At 42.2% G+C, this 21,402-nt stretch overlaps 1 protein-coding gene across 10 annotated transcripts in view; it reads left to right on the top strand.

The window, feature by feature from the left end:
* Positions 1-354: 354 nt before the first annotated feature.
* ZNF692 (zinc finger protein 692) overlaps positions 355-21,402 on the top strand; it is a 41,484-nt gene continuing 20,436 nt past the window's right edge. For 4 of the 10 annotated variants that reach the window (XR_009761564.1, XR_009761563.1, XR_009761561.1 and 1 more), the window contains exons 1-2: positions 19,566-19,776; positions 21,129-21,199. The gene's annotated coding sequence lies outside the window, so the exon portion shown is untranslated. The other 6 variants (XR_009761569.1, XR_009761568.1, XR_009761566.1 and 3 more) reach the window with 6 other exon arrangements.

Below are 21,402 nucleotides of genomic sequence, written 5' to 3'. Positions count from 1 at the left end.
CGGCTATGGGCGGTATATAAATTTAATAAAATGAAATGAAATGAAATGAAATTTGAATTAGGTACAGACAGCACTGTTTTGCAGTGGCTCCACTACTTGAATGGACAATTCCAGAAGGTGGTGCATGGGGAATATTGTTTTGCGCAGTGGGTTCTCCAATATGGGGTCTCATTAGAGTCAAGTCTTGTTCACATGCTACTTAACGTCAACATGAAGCCTCTGAGTGGTATCATACAGAGTGCTGGAGCACATTGTTACTCCAATTATGATGACATGCAACTCTCTTTTTTCATCCTCTGCAGGTTAGACGGTAGATGTGCTAAATGAGTCCCAACCAAGGCATGGTCTGGAGGCACATGATGCAGCAACCTTGCTGAAGCTAAACAGGTCTGTATTGACTCATAGCCTCACAATACCAATGTATGGAGCTTTTGAGTTACATCATGGAAGAAAAGGAGGATATAAAAGTATTAACAGATTCTGGAATTGTGCGATACACGTACTACCTCTCTTGTCCAATGACCAGTAGGGATGGACAAACCTGTCAAATGTTGTTTCTCTGAATTGCTCATTTTTCCAGTATTAAGTTCAGTTCACTCTATGTCCACATCAATTTTTTTTTAAAGTTCACACAGAAATTCATATGCATTTTTGTCTACACTTTTTCTTGTACAGTTTTGCAAGCTATTGCCCCTAATACAATGTGATTTTGTACTTTATTTTCACTAATATGCCTAATTAAGAAAAGTGCAAATTTTGAAGGATTTATTTATATATAAGCATTTATAAACCACGTAATATTTCAAACATCTCTAAACACTGTATAATATAAAACAACAATATCTTTAAAACAAATACAACATAAAATATAATAATATAGCAGTATTAAACATATAAAAGCAAATTAAACAGGAATTCAGGGAATCCAAATACATCAAAGACCCTGATCTTATGGATCGGGGAAAGCCTGGGCAAAATGTAAATCTTTACAAGACATCTGAAGCAACCAATGGTTGCTGCTTTATATATAGCACAGGGAAGGATATTCCATAGTACAATAGGGCAATAGCAGAAAATGCCTGATTTTTTCCCCAACCCTAGTGTCTGGAACCTTTGAAATGAGCATGTGGGATATAATAGTGTATATCTGGGGGCTTTACAATCATCAGATGTCTCTTGGCTCTTTCTTCCCTGTCAGGTGTACTGTTATTAGTCAACAGGAATAAAAAGCCACCTGTCCTATATCCACTTTTCTCTATCTGTTCTTGCCACACACTTTAGATCAGAGATGAGGAACCTGAGGCTTTCCAGATGTTCCAGTTGCTCATTAGCCCCAGATAACATGGCCAACGGTCAGGGAAGATGGGAGCTGTAGTCCAACATCTTACTGCTAGTTTATCCATCCCTGTTTTAGATGAATATATTACCTCTAAATGTCCTCTGCTGTAACTCCAAGATCTGACATTATTTAAAGGAAAGGAAATCACATCAAATCTAAAGAACCTGGTAGAATCCCATTTTATTATATTCCTAAGAATAAGATGTTTCTTCTCCCAAAGATTTTCTAGAGATGCAAGGATTCTTCTGCAGCTCAGATCCCTTAGTTGATCAAGGATGGATAATTGTTGATCAATGTGCTTATGCAAGATGTTGTTTCCTTTAAAGTGAAGAATTTATCATCATCTTTAGGGTAGCATCAGGACTTTTCATCAGGTGGAAGCTGGGTTTTTCTCTTTTTTTGTTTCATAGGCTGGCTCATTCTTCCCTTCCCTTCTCTTCTGTAGATTTCACTTGCACCAGCCAATAGAGACCAGAAGGAATGTTGTTCTAACGGCGCCGTGACACTTTGTGGATAGTTTTCACTAACTCCATGGCTTGCTTCTTGCGCATCACCCGCTTCAGTGCATTTTGTAGTTCTCTGGAGCCAATGGTGCTGCTCTGCTGGACTCTCTTGCTGCACTTGGCATGCTCAGACACATTATTGTAGAACCTTCTTATGAAGGAGATCATCTTTCCCTTGGCCTTGGTTGATATGGGTACCCTGTCCCGGTGCAGCCGACGCAACACTTTAGAGACAAACTCATCACAAGGATGTTTCAGACCCTGCTTTGGAGGTCTCATTTCCTTGTTCACTGTTTTCTGTCTCTGCCTCCCTCGATTTAAATTTTGCTTTTTCCGCTTTGGTAGAAGCTTCCTACGCACAGTTTTTCTACGGGTTGTCTGTTTCCTTCTCCTTGGAAGTTGGGTCCTTCTCCTTGTTCTATAAGCAGCACCCATTGTCCTTACTGTCTCTTCTGTTCTATTTTCCACCTGAGAATGCTACAGTTGCTCTGAGCTTGACTGTCATAAATGGCTGATGCTCAAATGAGGAGCCTCCTCTTCATCCTACTGTTGATCTGGCTGGAAAATGTGCTGCAAGTTGTGATGTAGCACTGGTACCCAATCAGACTCTGGCACATCATAATGTGTATCTCTGATCCTTACAACTCCTGTATGCTAACAGAAGAGATTGTGACTCACCATTTCCTCACTGGCCAATGGGTAGGATCAAGGCAAAACTTGAGCAGGAGTTGTGACTTTATCTCATTGTTTCATAATTATACAGTGACTGACTTTCAGCGTAATCATAATAGGTTACTTCATATATTTTTTACTAGTCTGTCCACTTTATATACTTATTTACTGCATTCATATACTACTTTTTTGCCAAGGCAGTTCAATTTTATTTCATTTATAAATTTAATTCATTTTCTATAAGAACATAAATCCAACAAAAGGCACAAAAAGGGGGGATAGAATAATAATATAAATATTTATTATTTATTTATTTATTTAATTACGCTTTTAAACCGCCCTATAGCAACGAGCTCTCAGGGCGGTGTACAGCAAAATAAAACCACATTTAAAAAACGAACAAGTGTGGATTAAAACATACAATATAAAACATATTTAAAAACAAAATTAAAATACGAATAAAATAAAAATACAATTACAGTTAAGTTTAAAATAAAATTAAATTTAAGTTTAAACGTTTAAAATGCCTGGGCGAAGAGGTAGGTTTTTACCTGGCGCCGAAAAGATAACAAAGAAGGCGCCAGGCGTATCTCATCTGGGAGGGCATTCCATAATTCGGGGGCCACCACTGAAAAGGCCCTAGATCTAATTGTTGTTCTCCGGGCCTCCCTATGAGTTGGGACCCGGAGAAGGGCCTTAGATGTCGAGCGCAGTGAACGGGTAGGTACATAGCGAGAGAGGCGTTCCATCAGATATTGCGGTCCGATGCCGTTAAGGGCTTTATAGGTAAGAACCAACACTTTGAATCTGGCCCAGAAACGTATTGGTAGCCAGTGCAGTTGGGCCAGGACAGGTGTTATATGATCAGATCTTTTAGTCCGAGTAAGAACTCTGACCACAGCATTCTGCACCAGCTGAAGTTTCCGAACCGTCTTCAAAGGTAACCCTACATAGAGTGCATTACAGTAGTCCAATCTCGAGGTTACCAGAGCATGGATAACTGTGGCAAGGTTCTCCCTGTCCAGATAGGGTCGTAGTTGGGCTACCAGCCGAAGCTGATAGAACGCATTCTGTGCCACCGAGGCTACCTGAGCCTCAAGTGACAGGAGCGGATCTAATAAGACCCCCAAACTACGGACCTGCTCCTTTAGGGGGAGTGTAACCCCATCCAGAGCAGGTCTGACATCAACCACCTGGGCAGAGTACCCCCCCACCAACAGCATCTCAGTCTTGTCAGGATTGAGTTTCAGTTTATTAGCTCTCATCCAGTCCATTATCGCGGCCAGGCAGCGGTTCAGTACATTGACAGCCTCACCTGAGGAAGATGAAAAGGAGAAGTAGAGTTGCGTATCATCAGCATATTGCTGAAAACGCACTCCAAAACTCCTGATGACCTCACCCAGCGGCTTCATATAGATATTAAAGAGCATGGGGGACAGAACTGAACCCTGCGGGACCCCATATTGGAGTACCCAGGGACTCGAGTAATGCTCCCCAAGCATCACCTTCTGGAGGCGATTCCCAAGATAGGAGTGCAGCCACTGCCAAGCAGTGCCTCCAATTCCTAAGTCCGTGAGTCGCCCCAGAAGGATACCATGGTCGATGGTATCAAAAGCCGCCGAGAGATCAAGGAGAACCAACAGAGTTACACTCCCTCTGTCTTTCTCCCGACAGAGGTCATCATACAGGGCGACCAAGGCCGTTTCTGTACCAAACCCCGGCCGAAAGCCCGATTGAAATGGGTCCAGATAATCAGTTTCATCCAAGAGAGCCTGGAGTTGGTGAGCGACCACGCGCTCTAGAACCTTGCCCAGAAATGGAACATTTGCTACCGGTCTATAGTTGTTAAAATTATCAGGGTCCAAGGAGGGCTTTTTTAGGAGCGGTCTCACCACTGCCTGTTTCAGGCAGAGTGGGACCACTCCCTCTTGTAAAGAGGCATTAATCACCTCCTTGGCCCAACCGGCTGTTCCTGCTAGCTTTTATTAGCCATGAGGGGCAAGGGTCCAGAGCAGAAGTGGTCGCCCGCACCTGTCCGAGCACCTTGTCCACATCCTCGAGCTGTACCAACTAAAACTCATCCAATAAAACCGGACAAGACTGTGTTCTGGACACCTCATTAGATTCAACTGCTACAATATTGGAGTCAAGGTCCCGGCGGATGTTAGTGATCTTATCTTGGAAGTGCCTCGCAAACTCATTACAGCGGGCTATCGATGGTTGTATTGCATCCGGAGGACCAGAGTGTAGAAGTCCCCGGACAACTTTATAAAGTTCCGCTGGGCGGTTACAAGATGACTGAATAGAGGCAGCAAAGTACTGCTTCTTTGCTGCCCTCACCGCCTTCACATAACGTTTGGTAGAGGCCTTCACAAGAGCATAATTACAGCCGTCGGGAGTTCGCCTCCATTTGCACTCAAGCCGTCTCCTTTCTTGCTTCATCACTCTTAGCTCCGAGGTAAACCAAGGAGCCAATTGAGCTCTGCAACGGAGAGGGCGCACCGGGGCGATTGTGTCAACTGCCCGGGTCATTTCCGTATGCAATATTCAGATTAAAATTCTTTTAAATATAAGACATCAACGGCCCAAACAAAGAAAGCATAGCTATGCTGATCCATTAGAAAGTGATAAAAATCTATGGGGCAGTACCTTTATTAGGGCTAATCAAAATGTCACAAAATAATGAGCAAGATTTCAAATTCCCAGGATTTGTCCCTCAGGCTTACTGGAAGACTTTGGGTCAATAACTATGGGCTCATCCAAACGGAGCGGGTTAATCCATGTTTTCCATATCTGGTTTGTCATCTGACAGTCCTCACTTTGCCTGTTTGTTCGCTCTTTCTCAATTAAAAAAAACGCTTTTTTTGCACCCGCACATGCAGCGGGAGGACCCGTACTTCTCGCTTTTTCCCAGCACCCATAACACTCCCCCCTATCAGCCAATTGGTCCACAAAATATGACGTATGCTCCTCTCCCCCTTTGCAACGAAGCACAATAAGAGCGCGAACGTTTGAATTTCCTGTGGCTGTAATGGAGTTCCTTGCCGCTCACCACTCTGGAGCAGGGCCGGCGGGGTGTTTGTGTGTGTGTCTCCAGGTGCTTATATGCCAATAATTGCTGTATATTTTTTTTGCTTGTACTTGCAATGTCATGCCAGCTTGCCAGCCTTACCCTGGCCTGCAGTTAAAATGGCTGAACACCAAAGCCTTGTGGGGATTTTTTCCCTTGACATCTTTTTTGTTAACCTGCTAGCAAGCAGTTAAATATTTGGTTCCCCCTCATCACTGTGACTTGGTGATTTTACAACGCAGCTGTATCAGCTTACAGTTAGCTTTGCACCTTCTTATCAGCAGAAGGGGCCTGGTTCCATCAAGGCCGTAAAAGTCCTTGCTTTGTTATGGGAAACCAAGAGGAGGCGCCAGGTGCTGTGGGAACATAGTTTTTTCATCCCTTTGATGAAAATGTTAATTGGTTAATTGTCTCCAGCTGAGCGGAAGATTTTCTTCCATAAGAAGAAACTCAGAACTCGGGGTTAGGGGTCTCACTTCGGAGCACCACCTTACCTCTTTGGTGATGCTCTGTTGTGGCTCCATTTTCCATCCTGACTCTCAATTCCCTGAGGGGAGAAGGCTATCCAGTTAGAGATCCTATGGTCTGTAAGTATAGCTCAGGCCAGAAAGCTTTGTTATTTTGATTTGTGCCAAGAAACTTATTTTACTGTTTTTTTTCTTACCAAACCTTGCCCTGTGGAAGGTGTATGGTAACAGGATTCAATTTGCTGCTAAAACTTATTTTTGTATACCTCTTTTGTTCTTTGTAATATTTTTATGCTTTTCTTATTTTTCTTTTTTAATAAACTTTAATTACTTTAACCAACATGTGTTCATTCCAGAGAGGGGGGTCAGTTCCTAAATTCAGTCCTTGCCATTCGACTACAACTACCGTGTAACAGAGGAACGTTTTCCTGAGGCTTTAGAAGGGGCAAGGAGTGTATCCAGACTCTTGCCCTGAGAAGCTGTGGTGTTTAACTGGGCTCTGGAGTTCCCTTCGCTACAGAGTAGTTAACCAGTCAGAAGGGTGGTGGCAGTTACTACCTTGCAGGGTTGGTGTGAGCGTGCACAACCTTGACAAACCGGGATTTGCTGGGATCAATTGCCCAAGGCTGGGGATTGACTCCCGTGACAGTGAGAGCAGACGGGAAAGGTTCCCCGCTTTCACTACATGGTGGCAGCTTATGGGATCGAAAAATGACTGAACCTATCTCTGGGTGAACATACTTTTAAAGGTGCATTTTGGAACAATTGGAAATGGTTTAGCAGGAGGTTTCTGGCACAAAGGTTTGTTATTTTGTGTAAGTCAGGATGTCTACGAGATCTAAGGCAAAGAAAGATCAGGCCACTGCGGAAAGTAGTGAGGAGGAACAAACGGATTTGTTACCTCAAAGCAGTTTGGAAGCAGCAGGAGGCAGCGCTGAGGTGCAGGCATTACAAGCAGCTTCCCAGGAAGGAGAACTGGCGTCGTTCCCGGTATGGAGCCGACGGAGTATGGAGAGTTAAGCCAGCCAGCTGAGCGGAGGTGTGCTGCCCATGGATATATGGGCTGAAAGATTTTGAAAGAATGGTAGTTAACATACCAGAAAAAGATAAAGGGCAAAGAACTACCCTATATAGATTGCTACTTGAACAGGATTTAGGATCAGAACAAGGGCTACGAACTTGCTGGGAACCTGACTGGGCTATCAAAATTGATCAAGAATACTGGACAAAAATGTGGGGGAAATTTCCTTTTAAAGCCATATCAGCTAAATACACAGAAATATCACTCAAAATCTTACAAAAATGGTACCTAACGCCATCCAGAATAGCAAGGATAGACAAGTCTTACTCACCATTGTGCTGGAGAGGATGTGGGGTCCGCGGATCCTATGTTCACATGTGGTGGGACTGTGAACGTATTCAAAGATTCTGGATGGAGGTTTTTGAAGAAATATCCATTATAGTGGGAATGAAAGTAATAAAAACACCAGAATTGGCATTACTTAATAAATTTGATGGCCAAAACCAAACCATATCACATAAAAAGCAAATTGAGTATCTCTTAATAGCAGCACGCATGTTGATAGCTAAATGCTGGAAAGAGGCAACAGGATTAAACATTGGGAAATGGTATAGCATAGTATGGGAAATAGCGCTCTCAGAGAAACTTACTCAACATTTGAGAGTGGCAAGAGGACAAAAGAAAAAAGATAGTTTTGCTACAGAATGGTCGTGTTTTATTACACGTACAAACAAAACATCAGCACCAATACAGGTTCCAATTGCCTTTAACAGCTTATGGCTACAATAGTTTCTCTGGAGATCTGGGATCTGTCCTCTTGTTAATTAATTATTATCTAAAACTGCCTAATAACCAATGTTGAGTAATTTGTATTGTATGTGGATAGTGATAGACTGAGTAGTACTTTTATATGTAATGTACTATTCTTTGCATATATGGCTTCTGTATTATGTGAATATTTAATATTTAATCTTTCTTTATATATTTCAAATAAAAAACATATTAAAAAAAACCCAAAAAACAAATGACAATACATGAATTTAATGTAGAATGCTGTAAAATATACCAGTTCACCAACATTACAAATAGTAAATTCACATAGTGTAATCATAACAGTACAGAATAATTACTGGCATTATTTTTTGTAATGAAGTTGTTGCATAATAAATATGATTTGTGGCTGACAGATGGCCAACATCAATTTCATCTTTAAAATAAAAAAAAAGGGCAAGGAGTGTATCCAGACTCTTGCCCTGAGAAGCTCTGTTGTTTAACTGGGCTCTGGAGTTCCCTTCGCCCCAGAGTAGTTAACCAGTCAGAAGGGTGGTGGCAGTTACTACCTTGCAGGGTTGGTGTGAGTGTGCACAACCTTGATGAACCGGGATTTGCTGGGATCAATTGCCCAACGCTGGGGATTGACTCCCGGGACAGTGAGAGCAGACGGGGAAGAGTTCCCTGCTTTCACTACATGCGATATTACACAAAAACGAATGTATGTGTTTTTGCCTTTATGCATAGTAAACATTCTGGAGATACACACGGCTGGAAATTCTACCTATTTCTCCACAACTGCGTGTCATGTCTAGGAAGGTAGACCACCAGTCTCTATGGTTGTTGGTGCCCAAGACGCTGTAGCAAAAAATGTTTGAACGTAAAAGTTTGAAGTTCCTGTTGATTTGGTAATAGTGGCTGTAATGGAGTTGACCGAGTTTTTGGCTCTTTTACAGCTCCACTTACAGCTATTACATTTCTGCCTTGTGCAGTTGAGGGCAGCCGGAGCCCAACGGGCACCTGGACAGGGTCCCGTGCCACCCTGGAGCCCAGGAACAGCAGGAGCCCGAGCAGTGCCCGAGCCATGCCGAGCTTCCTTGGCTCCTGCAGGGTGGTGGTGGAGGAGGCTATTTCACAGCAGCTGCACTGGGGAAGGTTTGGGATAGGAAGCGCCGTGGTGTAGCAAGCTCAGCACAGCAGGAGGTGGCGGTGGCTACATTTTCCCCCTTCTGGCAACACTGTTAACAAGCCAGGGCTTGGGCGAGGGGGATCTCCGCCTCCCCCCCCTCGCACCCCCTCCCACCCAGCCCCCAAAAGCCTTTCCTAGCTAAGGAACCCCACGCAGCTGCTGGATACCTCAATTCTTGGGGGCTGCTGGTGGTGGTGCCTAGTCCAGGGCCTCCCCTCCCCCCCTTTTGTACACACACACACGCATTGGACACATCCATTCCCCTTTCTCCGCTTTGAAGTGTTCCCTCTGATAAAAGAGACCTGCAAACCACTTAACTGACAATAATTGCTGCATTATTGCTTTCATTTGCGATATTGCACTAAACTGAATGTAAATTTTATTTTTTTTAATTATTAATACGGTCAAAGACCAGCAATACACAATATCCAATGATACACAATCATACATTTGGTTAAAATGAACATAGGTTTTGTTCAACTTTAAAATATTTTAAAACTATCAAATCATGTAATTATAAGACACCATATGAGACCGCTAATGTGCGTTGTTTTATAGCTGCACCGCAAAACCTTGCAACTGGAAATGTAACAGAGGAATTCACATCTGCTAAAAGATATTTTGTACATAGTACCGGGTCTCGGCCAGGGAGTTGTTGGAGAAGGGGGGTGATAAAACGCTGTCTTAACTCATTATAAAACTCACAGTCTAAAAGAACATGGTCAATGTTTTCTAAAGAGCCACTGCCACACGGGCAGACTCGTTCTAACAAAGGAGTTTTCTGGTATCTGCCAATTAATATGGCAGAAGGTAAAACGTTATATTTGGCCTTAGTAAAAGCTTTTCTTATTCTATAATTGTCCAGAATCTTCAAATGGTTCGCAATCAGATAGGGAGAACTATGTGGTTCCCCGTTTATATTTACATACTTAAGGGTACGTTGTTTTTGTATTTCCATATCCAAAATTCTTTGAGTAATTGATAGGTTTGCTTGTTGGAAACCCATAGACAGGAGCAATGGCAAGGAAAGGCCTAAAGATGTAAGTTTTAGCACTAGAGAATTTCTCCAATCCGACTGGAAGGAGTCAGTGAGTACTAAAGGAGCCAGTCCTACTGGAAGGAACACTAATTTTAACCAAAATTTTAATTTAAGGATCCAAATACGTGCTTTTAATGTTGGGAGTCCAACTTCCAAATGTAAAACGTTGTTTGGAACACAGGAAGGGACTCCCAGAATGGACCTAAGAAATTTAGTCTGTATAGATTCTAATAAGGAGAAGTTAGTATATACACTTGCCTGAGTACCATACAATAGTTGTGAAACAATTTTAGATGTAAATACTTTTAAAACTGATGGGATATGTTGGCCTCCCTTGGTGTAATAAAAAGAGAGAAGGGCATTTACACTTCTTTGGGCATTTATCCGTGCACATTTCACCTGGGGTTGCCAGTTGCCCGAAGAGTGATACACTATACCAAGATATTTATAGGTAGTCACTTGATCTATAATATTACCCTCCAAACTCCATCGGTGTTTTATGTGTTTCTTAGTAAATACCATCACCTTGGTCTTTTCATAATTAATTACCCATGACTCATTTTTACAATGAGTGGTAAGAGCTGAAAGAAGACGCCGAAGACCGACAGAGGAAAGAGAGACCAACACGGCGTCATCAGCATATAGTAATGTTGAAATTGGCCTATTTGAAATCGTAGGATGGTGAGAAGGAGTTTTTGCAAGGCTTTTGATTAAAGAATTCACATAAAAATTGAATAACGTTGGAGCTAATATACAGCCTTGTTTTACTCCATTTATCGTTGGAATACGCCCCGTTAAATTGCCAGCTTTATTGCATCTAATACAGACGCAGGTATTTGAATAAAGTCTGCGTATGAGTAGTAACAATCTCTTGTCAATGTTTGCAGATTCTAATTTTGCCCACAATTTATCTCTGGGGATAAGGTCAAGTGCAGCTTTAAAATCTATAAAAGATGCATATACAGCCCCCCCCGAGCACTTTGAATATTTATCAGTTAGATGATTTAGGACAAACAGATGGTCAACCGTGGAACGATCTGCCCTAAACCCAGCTTGTTCATCCTCAAGTATGTTTTCCTGCTCAAGCCAGGATTGGAGTTTTCCTAACAGATGTTTAGCATATAGCTTGCTGATCACGCCCGACAGACTCATGGGTCTATAAGTTGCTGCATCAGCCCTATTTCCTCTCTTAAATATTGGGACAATGATAGCTAAACCCCAATCGTCAGGGATGATGATCGTCTGATCTATACTCGTAAAAAGTGTTGCTAGTATAGATGCCCACCACTTAGGCACAGTTTTGATCATTTCGGCTGTGATATTGTCAGCACCAGGGGCTTTCCCTTACTTCAAGGTATTAATAAGTGATATCACTTCGCTCTCAGTCACTGGGGACCAGTTGGGAAAATCATTTGGTGATATTTCAACGTGGCTTGACTTGTTTTGATCACTTGCATAAACCTTGTGAAAATAACTTTCCTACAGATTTACTGAAATATGGGAGTCCAGCTTTGGTGTTAACTTAGGCCATCCTCTGGCAACTAACTTCCAGAAAAGTGCACCATTCTTAATCCTGGAGGCCATAATCAGTTGTTGCCAATACACTTTCTGGGCTTCTAACTTTTTCCGTTTAATTAAATTTTTATAACTCTGTTTTAATTCTTTATATTCCACCGGTATTTCTGTGAGATTCTGAAACCTATACTCTCTATATTTACAAATCAAAAGATTCTTGTGATCCAGACATTCCTGGTCAAACCATTGTTTATGACGTTTAAAACCGTTATTCCCACTTACAGAAGAATTTACAATTAAATTTGTTTGAACCTCAGATAGCAAATTCTGGTAAGCCAGAGTTGTAGGCTCTCCTTGTGTAGCTGATAGCAATGTTTCTCGATGCCGAACTATAGTTGGAGAGTATATTATCTCTCTAAAGTATTTTTCTAGTTTAATTGACCAACGTACCCGTGAAATAGACTCCATAGGCTCCCAATTTAAAATTGGGGACTTTAAGGGGCGAATTTCTTGTGATCCCCATATCAATGACAATGAAAGGGGTAAGTGGTCGCTTTCTGTTCGGATATCAACAGAGCAGGAAGCGACCCTATGAAGCATGTCCTTGGGGGTTATAAAATAGTCAATAGTGGATGACCCCGCTCCCGAAAGGTATGTGTATTCTCCAGACCAATCACCCTCAACAGTCCCATTTACCAGGGTAAGATTCAATCTGTAATTCATCTGTATAAGGGAAAGGCCTGCATAATTTACCCCTTTATCCTTCGAGGAGCGAGAAGGAACTTTATAATCCCCGTATATTGTAGGGGGAGTTTGTCGGTAATGCTCATATAATTTCTCATCACTAGGGCCAGATCTGGCGTTAAAATCGCCAGCTATTAATATCATGGCCTCTGGGTGAAGTGTTGATAGCTTGATTATATATTCCTCTAATAGAGAGTAGATAGATTTAATTTGTTTCTTCTGTCTAAAGGGGGGAAGATAAACATTAATCAATAACAGACATGACTCCTTCGCTTTAAGTACCAAAGTCATAGCCAGTCCTGGCAAACACGGTAGATCATTTAGCATTAGTCTTATTTTGGTGGAAACCATTATACAGACGTCTCCTTTTGGACGCCCTCCTTTGTCACTAGGAGTTGCTGACATGGTATAGGTCGTAAATCCATCGACATTAACTGAGTCTGTAGCCCAAGTCTCCTGTAGCAAAATCACATCAAACTTTTCCAAATAGCTCAAAAAAGATGGATCAACGATTTTAGATTTCATTCCCGCAATATTCCAGGAGAGGAGGTGAAGATTAGTAGAAAGATGGATACTTCTCCGTCATGGTTTGGACAACTGTAACATCGGTTTTGGGGCCGTCTTTAAGCTTTCTTTATATCTCTCCGGTTGTATCATAATTACATCGCCACTTTCAATAGGTTCCAAAGTTCTATCTAATCTTGGTAAGGAGGTTTCTGCTGGGCACCTTCCTTCTGAAGGATGGCTAAGATGGACATCATCTGAAGATTTACTAATTAATAACGATGTCAGATTTTGTAGTCTTTGCACTATGTCAAATTGTGCTCCACTTGAAAGATCTATATAAGCTTCCAACAATCTTACTTCTTCATCAATATATGGGCCAGTTTCTTCCTCAATCTTGGACATTTGGGTCAATTCAAATCGTGGAAGCTCTTTTATGGAATCGCTAGAATGGACTGTTTGGTCCAAATGCAAGGGAACATCCTGACTTAAATTTGATTCTGCTTGTTTTGTTAGATGCTTCGCGTCAACATTTTCTTTCAAGTTTTTAGTTGGAAAATACGAGCAGAGGGCTTGTGGCAATGCTACATTCATAAAAAATCTTTTTATTTCAATACCATAATGCCATAAACTCATTTTGCATTGCAGCAGTAGATCCGCTTTCTCCCAAGAGTCGAACATCACTACTGCTCGCGCCATAGATCAGTTATAGTAAAGATATTCCACTGAAGATATATTTGATAATAAAAACCAATCGGGCAGGACACTGTTGAGTAGTTTCAGCAGGTGAATTTTACGTTCCCATTGTGTAAGATGTCCAGAAGGTTTCGGGTAATTTATTAATACTAATTTCCTACGGACAAGTTTTAATTGCCATTTTAAAGTAGGGGTCTGCGTTTTAGTCCTCTTAGTATCAGTATGTGAACATGTTTGATTTGGGGTAGTCTGTTTATGTATAGCTGTTTTTGGGTCCTTTAACTGAGCGGGCACCCGTAAAATCTGTGTCTATAATCCCTTTAACATGATCTCTAATTTTAGGCTGACTTGAGTAATTAGCTTGCTGTTTTCCTTTAGATTCAACAAGTGACTCTAGAATTTTAAAAAGTTTAGAAAAATTCATTTTAACATATTGTCGAAATTTAGGGCACTTAATACTTTGCTAAGTTTACTCAATTTAGATGGTCTAATCGTCTTACCATGTCGTTTTCTTAAATTAGTCACCAGGTTTCGCTTATCCTTTTGTTTAGAATTTGTTTGAGACATTTGTTGAGACTGAGTCAGGTTAGGTCGAGATATAGGGTCAAAGAGGGGGAGGTGATTGCTATACGCCTCCACAAGTGTAGTTAAAAGCTTATTCGTCTCGCATATAAAGTTTTTGATATGCTCGATGTCCTTGGTCAAAGTGAAAAGCCAACAATCTAGAGGCGAATAGCTGGTTGTATTCAGTGCACTTTTTCCTCCAATTGATCTAGCGGGACTTGACGTAATCACAGGAGATTTTGATGTGAGGTGTGAGCTGTCAGAACCAGTCCCGGGTGACCCCATATCCATATCTCTCGAGTCTATAATTTTATCTTGTGGTTTATTTGTTATCAGTGAGCAAACCGGATATTCTGCTTCAGCAATCTCCTGAGCCAAAGAGGGAGTTAGAAAAACAGGGTTATCTATTTGGAGTACCCCATTTAAATCCAAGGACCAATCTAAAGGTGTATCTAAAAGAAGGCCTTTATCAGTCTCTTTCCTTATGTTACTGCTTTCAGCAGTAACCCAAGTTTTTACAGACTCATGATCCTTATCCTCCAGTACAGGTTCTTGGCCTTTTTCCTCCATTCTCCCGGCTGGATTTATCTGTTTTTGGGGAGAAAAGTACTGGGTAATCTTCAGTTGTTTGGGCTTTTTTTCCACGGGTAACAGTTCTAAAATATCAAGCCCCTGAGTCTGGTAATCCCTTCTCGTATGTACCATGTTAGGATATCACCCAGACAGCAACTGGATTATCTGGATTTAAGCCCTTCAGGTTAAAGGTGAATTAGGTTTCTACTCACTTTTTAGTTTCTCCAAAACCTTCCCAATGCCGAGAGTTCCCTTTGTTTTCCTTCTCCACTTGTCTGTTGCTGGATTTAATCCAGATTCTTACTTTCACAGTCTCATTATTTTCTAAACAGCTGCTGTCTTTGTCCTTTCACAGAAAGTCCGTTTAAAAACTACAACAGGAAACAAACATCGAAGGAGATAACCGGAGACAAACCACCAGAATCCAGGCAACCAGCCAAGGAAATACCCCATACAGGAACAAAGTAAGTAGAATGGAAACTAATTCCCTTAATTTGGTTTAGTGTTTTATAATTTATCAGGGATCCGGAGCAATTTTACTTGATGTTATCTGCCGGATGCCATTTTCCCGCCAAAAATGTATGTATTTTACTGGGGGTAAACACGCCCGGCAATTCCACTTATTTCTCATGGAACTGCAAGCAAGCAAGGATGTGTCATGTTAATAGGGAGCACCCCCCTTCTAACAGCACCAATTTTTAATGGGGACCCTCCAAAACTCTGGAAAGGGAGGGGACACGGAGGAGGAGGGGAAAGAGGTGATCGCTGCAGCTGCTCCCACCTCTGCCCTTGCCTTGCGCCCGCTCGTAAATTCAAATTTTGCGCTCTTGCGTCCAAGCGCAAAGGTCCAAGCGTGAGCAAAAGAGTCCGGAGGGAAGGATCAGCCCCAGGCCCGGCAGAAACAGCAGCAGCGGGAGGAGAGGGAAATGTGTGTGTGTGTGTGTGTGTGTGTGCGCACAAAAGGGGGAAGGGGAGGCTGTGACACCCTTCCCTGGCTCTCCCTGTCAGGTTGCTACCTGCTTGTGGCTACTGCCTTTCACTAGGCACCACCAGGGACTCCACCAGTCCGGACTGTCCTTTATATGGTTTCTCTCTCCGCTCTAGCACAGATCTCACTAGATCCCCCTGCTAGGCAGCACCACCAGTCATGTCCTGTAACCAATATTCCCAGAGACTTTGCCTGAGTCTCTCTCTATCTGGTTACTTTTGTGACTGCGTGCGTATGCTGTTCCCAACCCCTTGGTATCTATATAGATTACACATATAACTCTGGATTGCTCTGGATACTTGAAATGTTATTATTCCTCCCTTCGCCGCTGCCACCATTCGTTACTGTTTCCCTTCAGCCTTGGTAATTACCTTGCTCTCCCTTCTGGTCTGTATATTCCCCAGCCAAGGATCAGGCCTTTGGTAAACCAAAATAGTATTTATTAAATATCAGAAATAACAAGATTACTTTTATAGTGTTACATAAGCGTATGGTTTCATCTATTCCTGTGGTACTTGACTTATTATTAATCCGAACTCCCACTCCCTCTTTCTCCACACTCTCCTGACATCCACCACCAAACACCTTCTTCCTCTCACATCCACCAACTAACACCCACCCAGATTCAACTGTCATTCTTCCATTTATACACCCAGCCATTCAAACGCTCAGCCAATCCTCCAGCATTCTACTGCTCATGTACTCCCCCCTCCTCTTTCACTCCACTTACCATATTTCTTCTATGCAAACAGCACTTACCATATTTACATTAATACAAAAACATCACAGAGGCCCTGGACTCGCACCACCACCACCAGCCCCCAAGAATCAAGGGATCCAGCAGCCTCACGGGGTTCCTTAGCTAGGAAAGGCTGCTGGGAGCTGGGTGGGAGGGGGTGCGAGGGGGGGAGGCAGAGATCCCCCTCCCCCAAGCCCTGGCTTGTTAACAATGTTGCCAGAAGGGGGGGAAATGTATCCACCGCCACCTCCTGCCGCGCTGAGCTTGCTACATCACGGTGCTTCCTATCCCAAACCTTCCCCAGTGCACTGCACTACCTGCTTCTGTGCAGATGCGGAAATGCGCATTTCCACATCTTGGAAGTACATGGCTTTGATTGGTTCAGTTTCCTGGGCTTTTCCAAGCACATTCGTACACATGTGCACAAGTGAAAATCCATTATTGGATGGTAATGACAGAAGGGGTACTGGGACATGCCTAAGGTCCGCCCATGGACCGCCTACATCTTTCTAAACCGCGGTATTGCATCTGAGCCCCTAATGTTGCAGTGGATGATTACCGGTTTAAAAAAGCAAATCGCATTTTTCGCGGTAATGCCAAAGCAGATTTAACTGCGCAAAAATGTGCAAAAGTGCACGGCGTCATATGGACGACCGAAAAATAATGAATACACAAGCGATCATGTCACACATTATACAGCCGTCTGGATGAGACATATGTCTCAGCCTACCTACGTCTCAGGATTGTTGAGGATAAAATGGGGAAGGGGAGAACCATGTATGTCACTTTAAGCTCCTTGCAGAAAAGGTGGGATATAAATGTAATAATGAAATAATAAATGAACATTCAGATACAGTATATCATACTCTTTGGTACACAACTTTGAGATATTTTATTAAAGATTAAATAATTACCAATTGTTTTTTATATTATTTTGTTTAAGTTTCTCATTCCAGCAGGAAAGTAAAAGCTTCAAATTGTTAGTAAAGTATTTAACACAAAATGCATTCATATTTCACAATCTAGTATATACTATTAAAGTGAGTTGACAAATAATCCTTTTATTATACTTCATATTTTCTGCAGCCATCTGTGACGTCCTTCCCCTAGCATCACCTGTGAGGCTCTCACTCGGGGCTACCAGCAGTCAGGATCGTCGTGTTTATTTTTACCTCTCTCCTCTCTAGCACAGATCTCAAAAGATCCCTCTGCTAGGCCACACTACCCAACACTCTGTGTACTCAATATAGCCTCTAGACTGTGCCTTAGTCTCTTCCTGGCTATATGATACTTTGTGTCTGTGTGTATCGGTAATTCCCAACCCGCCTGAAGCCTCTTGCCTATGAAGCTCACAGCTCTGGGTTGTTCTGTGGTACTGAATGCTGATACAATATCCTCCTTACCCGCTACCACCATTAGATACAATTTCTTCTCCAGCCTTGGTTACCCTCCTGGTCTGTACACTCCAGCTAAGGAATCAGGCTTTAAGTAAACCAAGAAAATGTTTATTGTTCACACTAGGAATAACAAGATTACTTAAATATTTTGTTGACAAGCATATGGTTTCATATATGATACTCTTATATACTTCTTAATATTTGCCTCAGAACTCCTAATCCAATCTCTCTACAACAACCTTCAACACCCACCAAAACACCAAACACCACCTCAACCACCCAGACTCAACTGTCATTCTCCCTTTTATACCTTCAGCCATTCAAAACACACAGCCAATCATCCTCCAGCATTCTACAGCCCAGGTACTTCCCCTTCTCACTCACTCCACTTACCATATTTCCTATAATAAACCTGCACTTACCATATATACATTATTTTCACATACAGAAACATCACACCATCCTTTTACAGGGAGGTTTTTCAGATATCCAAAATTTTGCAATCACTTCCTAGAAGATGCTATAATTATATTGATAACAAGAAGGATGTTTTTCTGACCTTTGCCTGTACAATCTGGGGGGGGGGGGGAGAGGGAAGAGTGAAAGCCATTTTTTGTGTTAATACAAAATTAGCTCCTACTGTCTAATAACCCATTCCATTGCTTTCCAAAAACAAATTCCAAAGCGCACCAACCAACCATTCTCAAAGCCTGCAACTTGAAAATCACATCTATAGCACTTCATGGAATTAAGCGGAGCATTTTTAAAAAACAAAACTAGACTGTTGTAGAAAACCAATGATATATTTTGAATATACTTTCTTTAATAGCAATATTTAAGGAATAACCCGTCCTCCATAACAAATGTGTCTCCAGTCAGTTTCAAAGATGTTCAGCTGTAAATAATTTTTCCCAACTATGCCAAAAAAATTCCACTACCATCTCTGAATCAGTTACTTTGTTGGTGTTATATGCCTTGAAGTTGATTACGCCTTATGAAGACCCTATGAATTAGAGACCTCCAGTAGCATCTGTTATAAACCACCCTGTTCAGATCTTGTAAATTCAGGTCTGTGGCCTCCTTTATGGAATCAGTCCATCTGTTGAATCAGTTACTATTTCATATATATTTAGTTCTCAAATTCTATCAAGTTTCTTCTTGGGTCATATTTCATTAGTGCTTTCAATACTGTTTCTCATTTGTATATAATTGAATATCACTCACTTCCTGACGACGAACCTCTCAAAAGAGAGAATATTGTCTTTTAACCACAGTGCTGTACCTGCATTAAATTACCTTTCTCGGAAATCTGAGAATTCACTAGATGGTTCTAGCTATGAGAAAGTTCTTTGCATGGATTAATGAAGCAATGAGGCGCCTAATGATCTGGAAAGTTAGTGTTTTATGAGCCAGATTCTGACAACTGAATGCTCTTCCTATTCCAAAGTAAGTCCAAACGTTCAAACGTATGTATTTCTAAGTAAAGTGTGTATAGGATTGCCGCCCGAATTTATTTTAGGCGGTGGTAGACACAAGACCTGCGAAAAAATTAATTAGAAGAGAGAGAAAAAGGCTCTGTGAATTAAAACCACCAACAGATCGTTGCATTCCTACGTGGTTCTACCAAAGGTGAAGCGGCTCGCCCGCCCTACTCTCATAGCTGTTGAACTACAACTCCCATGAATCACCGGGGACCCACTGATCCAACTACGGGCGAAGATGCCACCGGCGCACGCGCACGAGCGCAAGAAGGTTCCCCCACTTTCCTCCGCCATATTTCGCTGCTCTGACTCCTGTGTGTAAGCGAGCGGGGGCGGGGGGAGAAATTATCACTCTTAAAGGGGCCACGGTGCCATGGGGTGGGCCCACCTTCCCTGTATCAATCGGGAACCCGCAACTGTAAGAACAGCGCTGTCCGCACCAACGAGGATGGAGTCGTTGACGACGAGAAATCTTGTGCTTCAGACCAAAGCCTGAGCAAAACGGTTGGTGGGGGAGGAGGGGCGCGTGAGTAACGGAGGGAAAGCTACGCTCCAACGCTGCCTGCCACGGCGCGCTGGCCTCTGATTGGCCAGAGCCCAAGAGGAGCTGGTAGTCGTTGGCTTAAGGGAGCGAGAGGAGGTGGGAGTCTAGATTGGAGGATGATGATTGGAAGGGGCGTGGCTTGAGGCATAGCCAACATACTGTATTATAGACAGATGCATGAGAATTTCATAAATTTTGGGTGCTGGAGAATGTGCGATTTCTTTCATTAACCCCCTCCTGCCCCAGCAATGAGTTCTGGCATCTCTACATTGTTTAGAAAAGCAGACAGGTTATAGCACTGAGAAGACTATGTAAGGAGGAATGTTGTTCTGAAGCTTATTATTCCGGGGTGCTGGTGAGGGAATCGTTATATTTTTAGATGAAGTTTTATCAAGAAAAGTATTGTTATTTTTCAGGAATAATAAACTGCAAGATAACATTCAGCCTTCTGTGTTTTCACTGCTACTACTTTGGTTTTACCAGAACCGAAGGTCCACTGAACAGAGCCTGATGCAAAATATTGGACGGGAGAGGAGCCAGATGCAAAATGTCCAGGGGCAGAACCAGTTACCTACTGCAGCCCATGAACCATATCATGGGATTTTCCAGTAGATTCTGCCCACCTACCTATTTTATAGACCAGTGAAGTGGCATGATCAAATTCCAGTATGATGGGAATTCCAGCATCATTCCAGTAATAAAAAAATTAATGCCAGCAGGTTTAGGGTGCAATATCTAGTAATACTCTTGGGTGTGGTGAGAGGGAGGAGTTTCCTGGGTTTGTGTGTACAGGAGGACACATATAATGGTCCAAAGGTAGGGTTGCCATTTTTTTTAAATGACTTCCTCCTGTACCTAACTGCAAGCCGCATACAAACATTAAGCCAGCGAAGCTTTTTATGATACAGTGTGTTAGGTTGCTGTTAGGCAATACTAGTTATAACAAGCACAAGCCATGCTGAGTTTGATTCTCCCACTACATGTGGGATATTGCAAGATGGGGGCTATCTGAAATTGGCCCTAGAGCTTGCAGGAAAACAGTTTTCAAAGTATGAATTCTAGTTGGATGATGTGGAGATCTAAAGAAAATAAAACTTTGGATCTGAAAGTAAGATGTTGAAATGAAAGCTTTTCTGATCAGTTCTGTATTGAATCTATACCAATTAGTCACAGAAGATTTTAAGACTGAGTTCTACAGCATGTGAAGCCTTTGGATTGGCTTCCTGTTTGAATCCAGCAATTCCAGGTTGGGAAAGTTATCAAGGCTTTATAGTGTTTTATTTTATGTTAGCACCGATCTCTTTCATCCTAGACAAACCTGCGTTCATTCCATCGGTCCCTGGTTGAAAGGTGTCCATATGCTTTATTGTCCTCCCCTGACTTGTGAGTTGAATCAATATTCTTTTTGTTGTCTCCTTGTAGTTTCTACGACAATTGCACAGTTAAATGATTCCATGAATAGTAAACCTCATGGTTTGAATGAAAGAACATAAGAACATAAGAAGAGCCTGCTGGATCAGGCCAGTGGCCCATCTAGTCCAGCATCCTGTTCTCACAGTGGCCAACCAGGTGCCTGGGGGAAGCCC

The sequence above is a fragment of the Rhineura floridana genome, chromosome 3 (genome assembly GCF_030035675.1).
Source record: "Rhineura floridana isolate rRhiFlo1 chromosome 3, rRhiFlo1.hap2, whole genome shotgun sequence".
Lineage (NCBI taxonomy): Eukaryota > Metazoa > Chordata > Lepidosauria > Squamata > Rhineuridae > Rhineura > Rhineura floridana.
The sequence above is the reverse complement of the archived record's forward strand: the minus strand, read 5'-3'. Positions and strand labels throughout refer to the sequence as shown.